Below are 19,661 nucleotides of genomic sequence, written 5' to 3' on the forward strand. Positions count from 1 at the left end.
GGAGAGGGGCAGGCAACTTTATGGAGTTCTGACCAGATTTCTCTAGCAATAATTTTAAAGGAATAAGTATAGACAGACTGGATCAGAGGTCTGCTGTACACTTATTATGGTCACATAAATATCTGGCCCATCTGTCAACAGAGTAATGATGCGCTTTATCTCTGTGTTCATATTTCTTAAGTATGTGTATGTAATTACGTTATGCCTAGAGATTGATTCTAATGTCCTTATTCTCTTTTAACCCTGGGGTGATGTGGCAAATCACCAGGATTACTGTTGAGAGAATAGGACAGGTGGCTCCAGAAAACATCCTTGTATGTTTTAATTTTTTTAATTAATTTTCAGAGACAGCAGAAAGCAAAGTTGGGGTGTGTGTAATTTGGACATGCTTTCCTTTAAAGATTATAAACATACTTTATAATTCTGAAGAAACATTGGGCCCATATAATTATGACCTAGTGCGAATCACTATTCCTGTGCAGATAGGAGATTTGTTTCAATATTTCATGCAGAGGATATTTTGAAACCAGGCAAACAAAAGGTTTGAATACAAGGAGTGCAGAGGATACAACAGCTGACAGTCTCCCAGGCCACTGACAAAAGGAAAACCTTTCAACATTCCTTCCCCTCATAGCTCTAGAACTTTGATGGATTATCCTTTGCTTGTGTTGCTAAGTGACAAATGGTATTCATTCTTCTCAGATTGTGGTGTCACAGAGGGGGTTATGATGTCACACCGTCTTTCTCTATGCATCGCTCCAGTATTCTGACAAGGGCACATGCAAACTCTCCTCTTGAGAATTCAGAGCGGATTCAGTAATTGGCCTCTCAACCTGGTTTGCAAAAATGATATAAAAATAGTTTATAAAACAAAAACTATCACTGAGTATCTTTTGTTTCTGAAGTCAGAAACATTGAGGCTGTAATCCTATACCCTCTTAGCTTGGAGTAAGTAAGCCTCACTGAATTCAGTTGGACTTGCTTCTGAGTAAGATTGTACTGTTGTACTAATGCGGTTCTTAAATAAGATTACCTTATAATATAGGCTGGGAACAATGTTGTTTCTGACAAGCAGAAATCTTGGGGTATGGGAGTGCCGCTAAGGAAAGGAAAGCTGATAAGAACAGGCCATTTTAGTCTACACTGTTTCCCCAAATAGGGTATTGCTACAGTTTCGTAAATAAGTGTATTCTTTGCTATAGTATCCGCACGCATGAAGAAGCCAAATAATTGCTCTCACAGTAAAATGCACATTTCAATTAGTTCTACACACTGAAGACCACTGTGGTGCAGTAGATAGCAAGTTAGCCTAGGACCAAGGAGATGCAGGTTCGAATCATCAGAGAGCCATGAAGATTACTGAGTGGCTTGTTGGGCCAGTTATTATATTTCACCCTCATCTACCTCACAGGATTGTTGTGACAATAAAATGGGAGGGAAAATAACTATGAGTGCCTCAGAGTGAAAAACCAGTGGACAACAAAAGAGGTTTAAAGACTCTCTCAAGGCAAATCTTTAAAAATGTACTATAAACACCGACAACTGGGAAAAACTAGCCTGAAAGTGCTCCAATTGGAGAGCAGCCTTTTACTAAAGGTGTCGTGGACTTTGAAGAAGCACAAACTCAAAGTGAAAAGGAGGAATGAGCTAAGGGGAAGGCACGTTTGGAAAACCCTCACCGTGATCAACTCCCACCCGGAAACCTATGTCCCCACTGTGGAAGGACGTGTGGATCCAGAATTGGCCTCTACAGTCACTTAGGGACTCACTGTTAAGACTGTGTTCATGGAAGACAATCTTACTCGGCTACGAGTGATCGCCAAAGAAGAAGAGGAACAAAAATGTTATAAATAAACATTACATTGCATTTTATTTTCTTGACATACTGGGGTTTTAAAATAAATGAAAGGCGGGGGGGAATGCCATGTACCGTATCTATGAAGAAGAAGGAGGAGGAGGAGGAGGGGGGAGGGGGAGGAAGATCCCAGCAAAGAGATGGAATAAATCAATTGTAAATTGAGTTACTTCCAGACATGGTGCTCCCTAAGAAGCTTGTGAAATTGACCCATTATTCTGGATGTTGTTCAGCTGCGATACATATGAAAGTTGCTGCCACTAAAATAGCTTGATGTGTTCCAAAACACATTGGGGTGTGGGGGTCTATTTGTTATATATGGAACACTTGCTAGCAACAATAAAATCCATAAAAAGATAATATAATAAGGAATAAGAATGGTAGAGTTGGAAGGGACCATGAGGGTCACCTAGTCCAACCCCCTGCAATGCTGGAATCCTGTGCTCAGTGTGGGGCTTGAGAGTCTCATGCTCTATCAATTGAGCTACCCCATATCAGAATCAAATAAAGACCTATTGGAATATGATGAATGAGTAGTACAGCCAGGTTGGGTCTGTAGCCCTAATGTAAAAAATTGGCAAACCAGGTTAAAGAGAGGGAAAATAGAAATGTTTGAGACACAGGCTTTGAATGCTGTTTTAGCTTTATTTCATATTTACCTCAGAGAAAACATGACTGGAGTTCACCCTCACCCTCAACACATGGAACTTTATGAAGGGATCTCCTAGGGTAAATTTATACCAATTTTGTTATCTTATGAGCCTATGCCTAACTTATTTATCTTGCAATTGGCACTTTATTTTTATTCTTCTGCATGACTGAATTAACAAAATAAGTAGTTGGTATTAATACAAATTGTACAGCTGCTATGTATCTTACTGTTGATTTTTGTGCCATTATTTAATGCTATTATAAAAACTGAAAGAATATTATTATTATTATTTAAACTCAACTATATTAAAAATATAGGGACGCCGGGTGGCGCTGTGGGTAAAACCTCAGCGCCTAGGACTTGCCGATCGTATGGTCGGCGGTTCGAATCCCCCGCGGCGGGGTGCGCTCCCGTTGCTCGGTCCCAGCGCCTGCCAACCTAGGAGTTCAAAAGCACCCTCGGGTGCAAGTAGATAAATAGGGACTGCTTACTAGCGGGAAGGTAAACGGCGTTTCCGTGTGCGGCTCTGGCTTGCCAGAGTAGCTTCGTCACGCTGGCCACGTGACCCGGAAGTGTCTGCGGACAGCGCTGGCTCCCGGCCTCTAGAGTGAGATGAGCGCACAACCCTAGAGTCTGTCAAGACTGGCCCGTACGGGCAGGGGTACCTTTACCTTTTTATATTAAAAATATAGGACGCGGGTGGCGCTGTGGGTTAAAGCCTCAGCGCCTAGGGCTTGCCAATCGAAAGGTCGGCGGTTCGAATCCCCGCGGCGGGGTGCGCTCCCGCTGCTTGGTCCCAGCGCCTGCCAACCTAGCAGTTCGAAAGCACCTTCGGGTGCAAGTAGACAAATAGGGACCGCTTACTGGCGGGAAGGTAAACGGCGTTTCCGTGTGCTGCGCTGGCTCGCCAGATGCAGCTTTGTCACGCTGGCCACGTGACCCGGAAGTGTCTCCGGACAGCGCTGGCCCCTGGCCTCTTGAGTGAGATGGGCGCACAACCCTAGAGTCTGTCTCTGTATTAAAAATACAAATTACAAATTAAAACAGAGTAGCTGAGTGTATGCATGAGGAAGGGACCATAGCTAGTATCCCTCAGAGTCTCTGCAGTTCTTCCATATTCAGTTTTTCTTCTATTTCAATAGCATCTCCCCACCCCCTCCTTTCCCCCCACATAATCTTTGTATTTCTGACCTTCAGTGTGTCTTTCCTGACAGTAAAAATTGAGCAAACAACGTGGTGAGTCACCGTGGTCATTGACCTTCTCTTGCCATCATCTCTTCACTGCTGGATGATGTTGATTTGTTGTTTTGCTTTTTAGGATGTCTGCAAACCTGGAAGAGAAAAGGACTGTGTCCTGGCCAACAGAATCAGCTACACACAGTGGCCCTTGTAGATTATATAAATATATTTTCAGTAAACCAAAGCAACTCAAAATTACCTCACCTCCCAGTGGGCTGTGGTAAATAGAGCATGCAGAACAATTCTTAGAATAGTAAGAAATTACTACTGTCCCGCTTTTTGTGATATTAGATCTACTTTTCAAATGAAAAATGTTATTGTGAATTTGCAAGGCCGGAACTACCAAGTATATTTCAGCGCTATGTGTGCTTATTGAGAAGTTTCACAGGTGGAACCTCCGAAGAACTTGCTGCAAAAGTTACCACAACAATATTCTACAGGTTTTTTTAATTTTTTTAAAAAAAATTGTGTGGGGTCTAGTGAGACGTGGGGAAGCAGAATACTGGGCAGCTGCATCCGTGTTAAAAGCATGAATGCAGCACACAAATCCATTAACACCAGCAGCAAGTTGTCAGTTGAGACAGCTAAGACGGAGGAGTTGGAAGAGGCACATAGACTGACATTGGCCATGTTGAGGACGAGGTCACCTGCCTCTGTAGTAAATTTGATGTCTCCGCTGATGCTGCTCCAAGTGAGGCTTTGCACAAAGGTTTTGTGCTTTTGCAGCCTGATGATATGAACAAGCTGCTTACAGGTATGCACCCAACCACATGCCGTCTTGACCCTTGCCCATCATGGCTGATTAAAGCTAGATTCAGGGGATGGGGCCAGGACATGGTAAATGTGCCTTTGTGTGAGACAGTGGAGCCTGTCCACCACTTTCAGGGAGGCAGTAGTGCATCAACTCCACCTCCCACCCCTGTACCAGATGGTGTTTAATAACTACCACCCAGGCACAAAAACACACTTTTTGGCAAGGTACTCAAGAGGGTCATGGCAATGCAGTTAGAAGGCGTTCCTGGATGAAACCAATGATCAACTTCCAATACAGTCTGTATTCAGACCTGGATTCAGAACTGGGTTGCCCTTGGTTGCCCTAAAAGGTGGCAACTGGGTTGAGTGAGACTGTTCTAGGTTAAGTGACCACCATTTTGTTTTCACAAAAGGAAGTCCTTTGTTAGGAGTCCCAGTTCCCCACTTGATAACACAGTAAGCGTGGATAGTTAAAAGGAGGATTTATTACAAAGACAAACAGATAACTCCGGATGGCTCTAACAAAGTCTCTGGCATCATTACTCAAGATGACCCTTCTGAAGACTCCTTCCGGTATCTACAGGATATATTGAACTTATGAACCTTACGCCTCTTGTTTTGCTTCCTGTCTAACAGCCCTCCCATTCACCAACTCCATGGACTTATTGGCTCATCCCCAGCCCCTTCTTTTTCCAAGAGACTCTCTGTGTGTCCTTTCGCTTCTGCTTGTGCTCCCTGAGAGCTTTGGCTGTGTTCTAGCCTACTTATCAGCAGGCCCGTGAAGGTCAGGAAGAGTCGAAGTCTGCAGCTGCCGGCTCTCCCCTTCCTGACTCACATCTAAGCCTCTTTGTTCCTGGCTGCTTTCTGCCATTGTCTGCAACCCTTTGCTTGGAGCTGGCTCATTCCTGACACCCTTCTTCACTGTAGAATTCACTCCTACAAGATGTAGTGGTGGCCACCAAATTGGATGGCTTTGCAAGAGAATTAGTCATATCCTCCAGGAATTTGGCTACCCACGACAACAAGCCCTGATTTTAACCCCACTGACAAAGGCAGTTTACATTTGAATACTAGTTTCTGGGAATCACAGGTGCTCTTGTGCTCGTTTCCTGCTTGCAGACTTCTCATAGACACCTGGCTGGCAAGGTGCTGGACTTAGATAGGCCTTTGACACTCATGGTTTTAATCCAACATTAACTCCGTGAGGTGAAATGATAAGACCAGACAGGAAAGTGATAGACTTTCCTTGTAAATAAATGGTCTTTGACTTTTTAATTGCCTTGAAATAATAGAATTACAGTGGTACCTCAGGTTAAGTACTTAATTCGTTCTGGAGGTCCATACTTAACCTGAAACTGTTCTTAACCTGAAGCACCACTTTAGCTAATGGGGCCTCCCGCTGCTACCACACCGCCGGAGCACAATTTCTGTTATCATCCTGAAGCAAAGTTCTTAACCTGAAGCACTATTTCTGGGTTAGCGGAGTCTGTAACCTGAAGTGTATGTAACCCGAGGTACCACTGTACTTTAATTATATAAATAAGTACCGGTATATACTTATATATACTTATACATTGTATATAATTATATAGTTTCCATTTAAAGACTTCCAGTTCCAGGGTAATGTGCAGTGTCCTGTACTGGCATTAAAAAAAACTCCTGTGAGCTTGGCTGTTAAGTTTATATCAGAGGGACAGGAGTTTACAGCCAACCCAGGAATAACAGCTGAGAAGCCAGCTTTGAATTCCAAGGCCACCAACCCCTTTACAGTAAGTAGCAAAGAGTTAGGTCACAGCTGCCAACAACTCCATATGGTGGTAACTCTTCACAGATGAAAGAATGTGAAAAAAGATAAGCCATATTCCTTTTCTTGGATTTTGTTCTGTGCACAAGAGGAACAAAAACAAAATTGCCTTATTTAGTTCAAAACAAAGAACGTCTCCAAAAGTACACATCTTGCCAGTTGCAGTAACTCTGCACTAAGTTCAAAACAATTTGATCATAGCTTTTGGAAACCGTTTCTAAAAGAGGACATGTGGGAGGAGTCTTCAGGAACATCTGCTGTTAGTCTTTTTCCAGAAACTAACCTTGACATCATTATATTTACCAATGCATTTGAGGCCCATTTGAATAAAATAAAAGAAGGATATATATTGGGGCATCTAGTTTCTTTTGAATTTCAAGGTCCTTCATCCCTGAAATCACTTGAATTAAAATCTGTGCAGCTTTAAGAGAATTCCACATGCTGAGATTGCATTTCCATTCATTTTATTTCTGCTCAAGGCCATGAGAAATGCCAGATAAGTTCATATAAGGGCATAAGGGTTGCCATATTTTGAAGAGCAAAAAAGAGGACACATTCGCCAACTTCTGCTTTTAACCATTCCCCCCTCCACCTCTTTCCCCCGTTCTTCCTAATGTAACACTAATGTCTCACAACAAATGATACTGATCTGTAGAAAACGCAACTTGAAAAAAGAGACATTGTGCATCCTTTTGCAAACCAATAAATCATACACACACACACACACACACACACACACACACACACACTATGGATCGCTATGACAACTCTACCAATGAAAAAGAGGACATGTCCTGGAAAAAGAGGACATATGGCAAGGAATCCTTCTTCTCCAAATAGCTAAATAAGAATGAAGAGCTATGCTCAGTCTGGTATCAATGGTAAAGCTTCCCCAGCTTTCAATTGTATTGAATTGCACCTGACCTTTGTGTATGGAAAAGCACATGCAATCAGATTTAGGTTAGTTCCAAAGTGGTGAAAGTTTCTATGGTAGACTGAAGGGAACAATAGAGGATATTATCTTCCCTCCGTTGACCCTCAAAGTCCAGCTGAGTGATAAAAATTTAACTACATATCTACAGCTCATAGATATATGTGGAAAGCAAGTGTGTAGGATATTTATACCCTCCTGGGTGCTCGAGTCAATAGCTGAAGCCCCACTTTAGAGTACCCTGGGCACCATTTTGGAGCTGTCTATAAAACAATTAGGTAATTTATCACTCGGATTGCAATATCCCTTGCAGGCCACAGTGCCAGTGGCCACACAGGCAGGGAAAGGACAGTGTGAAGTAATAAGTAAGACAAGACACCTGCTTGGAACTGAAATGGCCACATCCTTGCAGATTTTGGCATAGGCATTGGGTTTGTGTCCTGAATCAGCTAACCCACTTGCTGGCTGATACCTCCAACAGGGTTGATCCTGGCAAAGGAATAACCCCCATTGATGTAGCTCTAATGATGGAATCCTACCAGGATGCCATTCAGGGATGCTTTATGGTCCATTGGCCCCCATTTTGGACAAAACCCAACCTTTGGACTTCTTTAATGGGATACCCTGAAATTTGTCCCAGATATTGGGATTGGGGTTGGTGCACCTACCCACCCACCCTTGGTTTTAGATTGAGGATCCAACCCAACACCTTTTTCTGCCACACAAGTTGGCCCCTCCCTGCCAACTTGCCACCAAACCACTCATACCTGCAACCAATCCCACAAATTCCAGTAGAGTTGTCATTTCAATTCCAAGCCGGGGTCCTGGCTTACTTATTACTTCAAACTGTCATTTCCCAGCCTCTGTGGCCTCCAGCATGCTGCTCTGGGGCCTGAAAAAAGTGTCTGTGGTATTGTGGTGGTGTGGCTGTTGGTGTTTTCATCTGGGGTGGTGCGACTGGGGTGCTTTCAGCTCTGCGCAGTTGCCTGGTGTCATTTTTGGCCTTGGCCAATCACAGGCTGGCAGGATAGCCCACCAGAGTTTGAATTTAAGTGGGTCAATGGAAGGCACAGTTTCTCATGAGACTCTCCTCTGTTTCCCAGAGTCACACCAGTCCATAATGTTCTCCACCACTGCAATACAGTAGTGAGTCTTTAGCAACCTTCCTTCTGTTAGCTTCCCAGCAAAATGACCTTCTGCACAGAAATCTTTTAATCTCCAACTATAGCAAAACTACCCGTGTTTTTACACCTATCCTCCCCTCCACCAATACTTGCCAGGAACAAATTTTTTTAGTAGATTTATTGAAATAAGATATAATAGATTAGCTGCCAAGGATAAAAAAAATAATACTAATCCCATGCCAGAGATGGGCATTTTTAGCACCAAATAGCCAAGACATGAATCAAGCTAGTTACATATGAGGTCACAAAAGGGCAGGAAAATACAGGATTTTTTTTATTCTCTTCAGTAAAGCTGCCCCCTCCCCTAAGGGATTAATGTTAAAATCCACGGCTTTAAAATTCCATATTCTGTAACAGTTGCTCAGAAAAGAACTGAAAACTCCACAGTGTAACCCTATAGTCTTTGTAACTTTTCTTGCCTTGGTCTTTTATAAACACTTTGGCTGTGTTCCATTATTTAGCAGCTTGCCAGACGTACAAATCTCCCAGCATGGATTCTCTCACTCTAGGCTTTAAACTTGCTCTCCAATAAATAGAAGGCAGGGGTAAGGAAAAGCATAAAAAACAAGTCAAGCATCAGTAAACAAGCACCCTGCTAAGGTTGTATAAAATCATTGCAAAACAGTAAGATGCTGGTATAAATACAGTTTTTAAAAGGACTGAATGTGAAGTGGTATGAGCACATTTTTTATTTTATTTCAGCACAATGTACTCCTTTGCAATGAACTCTACATATTGCCTATTTTAACATTCCTAGGCTTTGATCCTCAAGCTCGTTACTTTTGTAGTAGCCTACAGTGGATCTGTTCCAGAATAAGCAGTTAGCAGTCTTGAATCCATTAGCAAATAAACAGCGGTGATGGTGGTCAACTGAATCTTTTATCCATCTATCCCAGCGGAGTGCGTGGCAGCTAAAATGTAGCTTCAAAATTCAGACTTTGAAAATCCACCAGCCATTTGCATTGCAGTTTGGATTTCAGTGACCAGTCACGGAAATTTGTTTAGATGGAAGAGCTATACTCTGCTAGTATAACACATTTCTGGCTAAAATATCACAAAGGATCTGAGAGTCGTTGGAAAGATCCAGATAACCATTAAGTTAATGATTATGAGCTCCATAAAAGATCCAGCTATAGAGCAGGGGTGGCCAACTCCCAAGAGACTCCCAAGAGACTCACAGAGTTAAAAACTGGCAGTGATCTACCCCCTTGAGCCAGTGTGGTGTAGTGGTTAAGAGCAATAGACTCATAATCTGGGGGACTGGCTTCGCGTCTCCGTTCCTCCACATTCAGCTGCTGGGTAACCTTGGGCTAGTCACACTTCTTTGAAGTCTCTCAGCCCCACTCACCTCACAGAGTGTTTGTTGTGGGGGAGGAAGGGAAAGGAGATTGTTAGCCGCTTTGAGACTCCTTTGGGTAGTGGTAAAGCGGGATATCAAATCCAAACTACTACTACTACTACTACTACTCTTCTTCTTCTTCTGGGGGGTTCAGGTCAAAGTTGTTGAGCTGTTTTTTAGGGGGGAGGAAAGGCCTGGTTTTTGGATGTGCCTGCTATAGAGTGAAGTAAGAAATAGCTCATCTAAGAGAAGGCAAACTCTGATCCTATACCTTCCATGCTTTGTGAGATATATTCATTAGAAGAAAAGGCTGAATTAATCTTCTTGTATCTTATAGTGTGGTGGTTTGTTTGATTTTTCTGTTATTTGTTTGTTTGTTTGTTTGTTTGTTTGTTTGTTTACTTGTATGTACGTCTGTTTTCTCATAAATGTATTTCTTTTAAATTAATAAATATTTTTTTAAAAAAGAAGAAGAAGAAGAAGAAGAAGAAGAAGAAGAAGAAGAAGAAGAAGAAGAAGAAGAAAAGGCTAAGGAGTGAACCCCACACAAATCCAGAGTGAAGTCCCTAAGATGGTTGGATAGTACCTTGTACACCTCCTTCTGGCAACTCCTACAGCCAAGCTGGTACCAAATGTACAGTATTGCTCTGCTTTCCTTTGGACCACATCAGCGAGGCGGGGGGGGGGGGCAGGTCTTCCATACACACTACCCAGGTTTGCACCCTGTGGAGGTCACTTTGGTGCTGCTAACACAGCAGTTTGACTTCACCTCCAGAGACATACTCTATTGTCTCTTAAGACAGACGGATGCCAACAACAAGTCCCATAACACAATTATTACACAACACAACTAGCCCATATCATAGTATAGTATACTGCTGTCTCTGTCGCAGGCCATGGTTTCACCATGATTCCTTTGATTTTTTTTTATATATATAAAATTTTTATTAGTTTTACAACAATTTTTAAAGACAAACAAACACTTAAAAAGACATACAAACACGTATAGTTTCATAACATTTTTTCATGAACCTCTTTTCCGTGACTCCCCCATACCCCCCTTTCTGCATCCCAATGCCCATGATTTTTTTTAACAACTTCTAAATATTCCTTTCCAACTTCTGTCATCTTAATCTCTTCTATAATCTAATCTTATATCACTGTATCCCTTTTTTTTCTAAAAACCTCGACATACTAACATTCATTAAGTTTATAGTAGTCCTTAAGGTAACTTTTAAATTTTCTCCATTCTTCTTCCGCCGTCTCTTTTCCCTGATCACGGATTCTGCCAGTCATCTCAGCCAATGTCATATAGTCCATCACCATGATTCCTTTGAGAGGCCACAAGCCTCTACTACAACAGCTAATAAGGCAGAAATTTAGGAAATTTTGGTAACACTGGTATGTGTTTTCCAATTCTTTGTATGTCCTTTTTACACAATAGTTCTATTTGTTTCATTCCACACACCCCTTGACTTTGTTCCCCTGTTATTTTGTTCATTGTTCACATAGTTTGGGTTTCAATTGCTTCACGGCTTTTCCTTGGAATGGTAAATTGGATTATAAGGCTATTAAAAGCAAACCATATTAGTCTTAATAAATTTCATGCTTGAGCAGCTTATTTTAGGGGAAAGAGCAACAGCTTAGGCATCTCGACAAACAGATAATTGTCAGGAAAGTCTAATAGCTCCTACAGACTGGGTTTAACGTTATCTCTCAAATGCTGAGGGTCTTTAGGAATGAGCTGGTTTGCTGAAGCAAGAGCTAAATGAACATTCTTTTCAGATATATGAAGAGCATTGAAATGGTTGTGGGTAAATGGACTTGGTTACACTCAATGTGCACCTATCGCATTTTCAGTCTGTGTCACACTTTAGCCACAATCTGTGGCTTTAGACAGTCAACATGCAGAACAATGACACTCAACCAGTTCTGTGCAGATCATGTTCTTGCTAATAAAGAGTTAACTCCAACTTGAACAGTGTGATTTACTACTGATTTGCTCCTGACACCGTCTGTCTTGACTGTCTTTTTAAAAGTTTTGCTCCTATTTGCTTTGTGCTGCAATATGACCCACAGGACTGAACAGTTTGTTCCAACTAAATGTTTGTCTAGAATGTCCCTTCAGAAAAATCCAGAATGTGTTTTCATAGGTGAAGAAGTTCTTGCAAAGTCTCCAACATTACCATAATGGGTCAACTGCCAAATACTAAATATCAAAGTATGAACTGAATAAAACATCCAGACAGATCTATAGAAGACATTGGCAGATGCCTACATGAATGCGCTTTTAATTTCTCTCAAAAAGGCTCACCACAAGATTGTTGGCACTGAAATCCAAATAAACCAACCCTCTATTGGGCTGTGACATTTTCTGTGAACAATTAATTAAACGGAATTTGAGTTCATGAAAGGCATTGCATTGCTGTCCCATTTCGGCTTACATGGCAACATCAGAACAGAAGCACAATTGCCCTTCTGTCTACTTACCTTTAACAGAAACAGGCTGTGCTCTTCGACCTACCATAAGAAATACATTAATTGCAATGAGATTTAATTCCCTGTAGTTTTTGGAGAATTGGCTCGTCAGGAAAGAAGGAGAATGCTGACGTCTTACAGGGAACAACCAATGGATAGAGTATCTGTAAGTCGGTTCCAGTCATATAAACATCTGCCTTTGCATTTTAAGAATCAGGTGGGAGTACATAGACACCTTCTCTAAAACCCAGCATTATGAAGAAATTAAAGTATGCTTCTGTTTGACACTCAGGAACTGGACAAAGAGATCTCTGTATGCATGAATAGATTTTTTGGGTCCAGCCTTCCATTTCCATTGGTACTTAACTATGATTCAATCGAAGGAAAAAATGGTTCATTGTGTCCAATGTCTTCCATGTTATGTCTTTTAATTAGGTGATATAAAGTAAAGGGATGGTGTTGCTGAAAATAGCCATTCATATCACTAGCAGAATGTAAACAAATCCGAATCAATGATTCAAAATGTGTGTGTTGGGGAAACTTCTATTAGCTCTCTGGTTTTGGCTGGAAAGCCTGAAATCTCATGGTTCCTCTACAGCAGTTTAACCAAGGCCATGAGCATTCATCAGTGCTGCCCTTCTCACTATGGGTTCTCTTCAGAAGGAAAAGCACTGCAAGGAAGTACTGTAATAGTATCTTCCATGAGGGCTGGGGTCATTTCCCTTTAAGAGCCATTTGGAGGCCAGCTAACCAAAGCTCAGGGAAGAGGTTGTCCCTGCAGGAGGTCTCCCCTGTGTTAGTTATATTAATAATCAAGCAGGAGTAATATAGAGCAAAGAACTTCATTTAAACAAGCTTGCATTTGTGGGATAACCAGCTTCATATAAACAACATGCTTAAGTCTAATTAATGCATGAAGGGGTTAATACCACAGAGTAAGATGTCCTGCCAGGTTTAGCTATGTCACTTCCCTTACCTTGGATGGGTATAGGTAATCAAGCCTATTGGCCTCTTCCCCGTCTACCTGAGAAGCTCAGTATGTGAAGAGGATTGTGCTGGTTGCTCCAGCTCAACTGCATGGCTCTCACAAGTCCCTCTTGAGTTCCTATACCAATAATACAGGAACTTTCAATACTTTGTAACTAAACTAATGAATGTGCCTAGGTTTGGAATTTCTGCAAGGTAATAATAATAATAATAATAATAATAATAAACACTGTTTAGAATATGATTTAGAAGAACACTAGTTTGTGAAAAAACAGAGTTGATAAAGATTCTGCTTTACGTACAAAAAGCAGCCACTTGTTTACGTTAACAAATGCATGGGTTAGAACTACCTGCCTGAGGTGGGAAGGTATGACGTTCATTGCAGCATTCTTTCCATTATCCATCTTTAGATACTGTCACTACAAGTTTCAACAGCTAAGCGAAAGTTTAAGGGCAGGCTCATAATGGCTCAGATTCCAGGTGATTGAAGAGCAGGTGGCTTTTTAATATTTGATTTGTGATGTGCATTAGGCTAAAATGTTATGGTGCCCTAGAAAACAGAATGTATGCTAGAATTATCCCTATTTTTGATGCAAATCCTACCCTGCCTGAAATGCTTACATGATTCTTAGATTATACAAACCTGCCAACAATACCTATTTGACCAGTTGCGTTCTGTTTTATAGCTATCCACCCACCCATTTACTCTGAAAAGGAATCCCTCAACTTTGTCCTTGCCCTGGCCTGTTTTATTAAGCAATGCTTTTAACAAAGTAAATTGCCCAAGATAGCTGAGCTAAGTTAAAGCAAGAAAAGAAAACGCGCATGAGAGGTTGCCATGATTATCATTTACAAAGGCCAGTCTGAGGCTTTAAATCCCTTGTTTAGTAACACACACACACACACACACACACACACACACACACACACTGTTGTTGGTTGGTTGGTGTGTGTGTGTGTGTGTGTGTGTGTGTGTGTGTGTGTGAGCACATTTCATTACTCACCCTTCACACTAAGGTTCCATGGTGGGTTACAATATAAAAACACAATGTTACAACAACACAACATTAAAAACTATTTGAAACAACTTACATTGAATGTATGAATATATTTTAAATGCAACTAAATGCATTTCTTTTTATTCAAAATACTGAATAGTCCAAACAATGCCTATCCAAGCTGACTTACAGCAATAAAAATTACAAAATACAGTGGTACCTCGGGTTAAGTGCTTAATTCGTTCCGGAGGTCCGTACTTAACCTGAAACTGTTCTTAACCTGAAGCACCACTTTAGCTAATGGGGCCTCCCGCTGCTGCTGCTGCGCCGCTGCTGCACGATTTCTGTTCTCATCCTGAAGCAAAGTTCTTAACCTGAAGCACTATTTCTGGGTTAGCGGAGTCTGTAACCTGAAGCGTATGTAACCCGAGGTACCACTGTATCAGCACATCAAATTTTGTATTGAAGCAGGTCTGACCATTTGATTAAATATCACTACAGTTCACAACATAGTGTCCTTTCCAGGGCCACTGTTGGGCGGAGGGAGAAATTGAAACCTCTGTATTCCTTGCTCCCCCTGCAAAAAAAAAATTAAAAAAAAAAATGCACTTGGAAATAACTATATGTAGTGATGTCCCTGTCACAGGGGGCATTGTTGGAGGACATTGCTGTACCAGCCCAGTTTAGGTCCTGTTGTCACCTGAGGTGGCAGGAAAATTTCTTCTCTGTGACGCAAATTCTCCTTCATGGACATTTGTCTCTAGCCACTTTAGCAGTTCTAATGCTGTTATATGCCTTGTTATATGCTACCAAAAAATATATGATATTGTACCTATACTGCCAAAATAAAAATATCTACGTAATATGCTGCAAGGAAATATTATAGGAAGAGGGGAAAACTTGGAGCAGATTCTAAAAGATTATATAGGGGAAAGCAGGAAACTGAAAATTTCATCAGGTTTGAAATATAATCTTTGGTGAAAGATTACAATTTTGTGGCATAAATGTGAGGTTGGAAGTTCCATTCTTTAATCATATAAAGATGACAATATAAATACTGTATTATTGCAATGTTCATGAACTGGGTGCTTCCAAAATTGGTTCAGCTGAGTATTTCATTTTTATTTTTTTGCTTGATGGTGTGACGTCAACAGCCAACCATCACAGCAATAAAATAAAGTAACCCCAAGCCTCTGTGGTTCTGTTTCCTCCCTCAAAGTGAAATAAACATTTGCATTCTCTGTAAACCTGTCCACATCTGCAGCAATTATTTAGACAGTGTCTTGCTACTGTGTTGAATTGTTCTTGACATAAATTAAGTGAAAATTGCCTGTAGCCAATTATGTTTTCATCTTGATCTGGTGCTCTGCTTGTCAGGCTTTACATAAAAGATTTCCTTCCTATATTATAAGACCCATAGTTCTAAAACCCCAGCTCTAAAATTATGAGATTCTGTGCAATTTAGGCACTAAACCAGAGTAAGATATTATCAGAACTAATCCTATATATTTTCCTGGGTTAAAATTGACCCCCTCCCCCCAAAAAAGTTATTGTTATAAAACTTCAAAGAGATTGACATTGACTTTGTCAATGGAATGTAGCCTTTCTTCTTTGAAGACCAGGCTCCCATGGGATATCACAAATTATCCTTGAAACTTCCCCTTATTTCAGAAAGGAGGTGCCACCACACAGAGGAAGCATCTTGTGACAAAGAAGAAAGGGAAATTAATCACCTGTGTGTACAACCAAGTTCTCCTGCAGCTCTGCTTACTCTTTGTACTGAATATACTTAGAAGAGCTTCAAATAATGGCAAACTGTATACAGAAGGAATCTGCATTCTGTTTTGAAAGGGAATCAACTTTGTGAAAACTTTCCACCCCCAAAATGCACAACAACATGAGACTGAAACCAATTATAACAAAGCTTTTGAAACCTCAACAACAAATCTCAAAATCAAGTTGGATAAGTTATGGCAATTGAAGAGAAGAAACTGCATTGCATTTTTGTTTCAAAGGACTGTCTTACTTTGTTGTTGCTGTTTTAAGATTGATGTCGCAGCCTACAATTCACTCCAAGAAGTAAGCTGTCCTATTATCTTTCATAGGAACACAATGGAGTCAAATAGTTTGTGGTTTGCAAGAATAGCCTTGCTTATGCGTGTTGTAGCATTGGGCACACAGGAAAAAATCTTTTCCGTAAATATTAAGGATGAGATCCAGCCTCGCACAAGTGAGTGTCTGTGCAATCTTCCCTTTCCTCTCCTTCCTATCCTGATGTGTGAGTGAATTTTTGTTGCACAAGTGGGTAGACATCATTAGATGCCATACATCATATTTTAAATTGTTGTGCTGCTTCAGTTAGTCCTATGAAAAACAGGGGAGTGGATGGCGCTGTGGTCTAAACCACTGAGCCTCTTGGGCTTGCTGATCGGAAGGTTGGCAGTTCGACCACGGCGGGGTGAGCTCCTGTTGTTCTGTCCTAGCTTCTGCCAACCTATGAGTTTGAAAGCATACCAGTGCAATAAATAGGTACAGCCGCAGCAGGAAGGTAAATTGCATTTCCATGCACTCTGGTTTCCTTCACGGTTTCTGTTGTGCCAGAAGCGGTTTAGTCGTGCTGGCCACATGACCTGTGAACAAACGCTGGCTCCTTCAGCCTAAGGTGAGATAAGCACCGCAACCCCATAGTCGCCTTTGAGTGGACTTAACTGTCCAGGGGTCCTTTACCTTTACCTTTTATGAAAAACAAAAGTTTAGCATCAAGAAGAAGAAAAAGCAATTTCCCCAAGGGCAGTAGGAGATATAGCTATTGAAATACCAGATCTACAGTGGTGCTTGTGTGGCACTATTTTCTTGCCTTAAATTACTTGTTAAGGGGTACTCCCTTCTTTAAACAGAGTAATGTGAGTGCTTTATATATTACATTCACTTATTAGATATACTGATTCACTAGCAACTTTAAGTGTTTTACTCCTATTTTAAAGTTCTCTTGCAGGACTATGCAACTTTCTCTGCACTTATAGTAGTAGTCTTGCTTCTTTCCTTATGTGAGGGCCTGTTCTCTCCCCTCCCCCACCCGCATGTAGGCACCCCCAAATCATCATCATGCTCCCACCCTTTGTTCCATCTTCTTGCAGTGCAGTGCAGGGGCAGGGATATGCTGGGTGGACAAGGAGAAACCAGGGAAGATACATGGGTGACTTATTATTACGGATGGATGGATGGATGGATGGATGGATGGATGGATGGACTGCCTGCACTTCATAAGGTCCCAGAGCAGGTTGCAGCATTAAAACACAATATGAAAAATGCAACACACAACCTCACTTAATGTCTAAATAGGCACTGGGGAAGTTTGTAAAACACTGCTTTCCTTCTTTTGAATGATCCTTGAATTATTTGAGGGACGAATATAAACCGAAAATCTTGCATATCTATATTCAGTTCCAAATACAAACTTGGTTGAAAATCTCTTTTTCAAAAGAACAATCCCCTATTTTCGAAAAATTCAAAGTCTTTCCCCTGATTTGCCTTCACTTGCCCTGAAAGCCCTACTGTAATGTGACCTTTGTTTACATTCCAATTAGGGTAATTGACTATTGCATATTTGTTTTGTCGCAATCACTCCATTAACTAATTAAAGCTAACAAGGAAAGCGACACAGAGGGGACCTGTTCGCAAAGCTAGCCGGCCTCTTGCTTCTTCTGACTTCCACATAGACAGAATCGTTTACCTCATGGGAAAAGCTTTTGAATGTCCTTCAGAAGGCAGCAGACATTCCTAGATTATTTACACAAAAGTAACTGGCCATTGGCTCCAGAAGCTTTTCACAGCAGAGAGAGAGAGAGAGAGAGAGAGAGAGAGAGAGAGAGAGAGAGATGATTAAAACTCCGCATGTGGGCAGTTTGATTGGTCGCCAGCCATCGATCGATTAATCATTCCGATTAATCAATTGCGCTTTCAGACTGGGTCTCCCAGAGGGTCTGGGAAGGAAGGAAGTGGCAGGATGGGTGCGGGTTTGAGCCCGAGGCGGCGGGGTCGAGAGGGTGGGCGGAAGGCATTCTCCCTTGCGCCCTTGTATGGAGGAGGGTTGCCTGTTTGCTTAGCAGCAGCAGCAACAACAACAAGGCGGCGGAGCGCAGACGTCGTCAGCCACCCACCCGGGGCTGCCTCTAGCTCCACGTCAGAGGCGGAGGGCATGAATGGGATTCCAGGCAGCCCGAGTCACGCTGGCAATCCGGCACAGGTTGGCGCTGCCAATGCGCGCGGCGCAGATACGCCAGATCGGGGGGGGGGGGGGGGGAGGATTCGAGCAACGCCCCGCGGCGCTGAGATCTCACCGACGACGGCAGGGAGTGCCCGGGGAGGGGGGGGGAGGCCGAGAGAAGGGAGAGCGGTCATTCCGCGTGAGCTGCTGGAGAGGCGCGGAACTTTGGGTGGCATTGTTGTCTGAGCTGATGTCCAAACAGGAGCGAGCGCGCCGCGGAAAAGCACGGGAGGAAAGACGTGCTGGTGTTTGGAAACGGGGGGGGGGGGGGGATAATCGCCGCTCGGCTTTTCCTGATCTTCTATAAAAGGGAAAAAGGCAGCCTCCCTCCCGTCCGAGGTGAGGAATGCCCGGCTCGAAAAGTTGGCTTCCTAGGTCTAACCCGCCTGATAAAGAATACGCATAGCGCCCCCAAGCGGGCGTAGAGGGCGCCACCAGGCGCAAGCCAACCAACGGAAGAGCGCGCTGCTCAGAAAGAGAAGGCGCGCAATGACGTGTGTGAACTTGAAGGCAAACATTTCACCTCACGCCTCCCTGCTGCCGCCTTCTCCGGGTTGCCGGAGCTGCCCCTCTGGCCATCGTGGGCCCGCTGGGGAGCAGACACAGCAACCGCCCCCCCCCCCCGCAAGGTTGTATGTAGCTCAGTGGTATAGCATGAGCTTCGCCTTTGCCTGCAAAAGGTAGTCCTGGATCAACCCCTGTGTTGTCTCCAGGTACAGCTGGGGAAGTTCCCTGCCTGAACCACCGGAGAGCTGCTGCCAGCCCGTGTAGACAATACTGAGCTAGATGGGCCGATGGCCTGGCTCGATATAAGGCTACTTCCTTTGTTCCTATCTATGCTCAAAGGGAGAGTAGGGTGAGCAGCCTCTGCCTCCTCTTGCTCCTTTACCTTCTACCCTCTGGGGTGTGAGAGCATTTGAGGAGCCGGCGCTGCTTGCCTGTCCTCTCCCTCGGGGCGGCCCCACCACCTGCTCACTTGGTCCCTCTCTTCGGGCAAAACTGGCACCAGGGAGAGGAGGGCGCACAGTGGGGCCACGGCTGTTCACTACAGGAACCATCTCTGCTGGTTTGCCTTCCCTCGCTGGTGCCCCACCGAGAGGGAACAGTGCAGGTGAACGAGGGAGGGAGGGAGGGAGGATGGGGCCGCAGCTAACTTGTCTGAGCAACTGCCTCT

Source organism: Podarcis muralis, chromosome 1, assembly GCF_964188315.1.
Source record: "Podarcis muralis chromosome 1, rPodMur119.hap1.1, whole genome shotgun sequence".
Taxonomy (NCBI): domain Eukaryota; kingdom Metazoa; phylum Chordata; class Lepidosauria; order Squamata; family Lacertidae; genus Podarcis; species Podarcis muralis.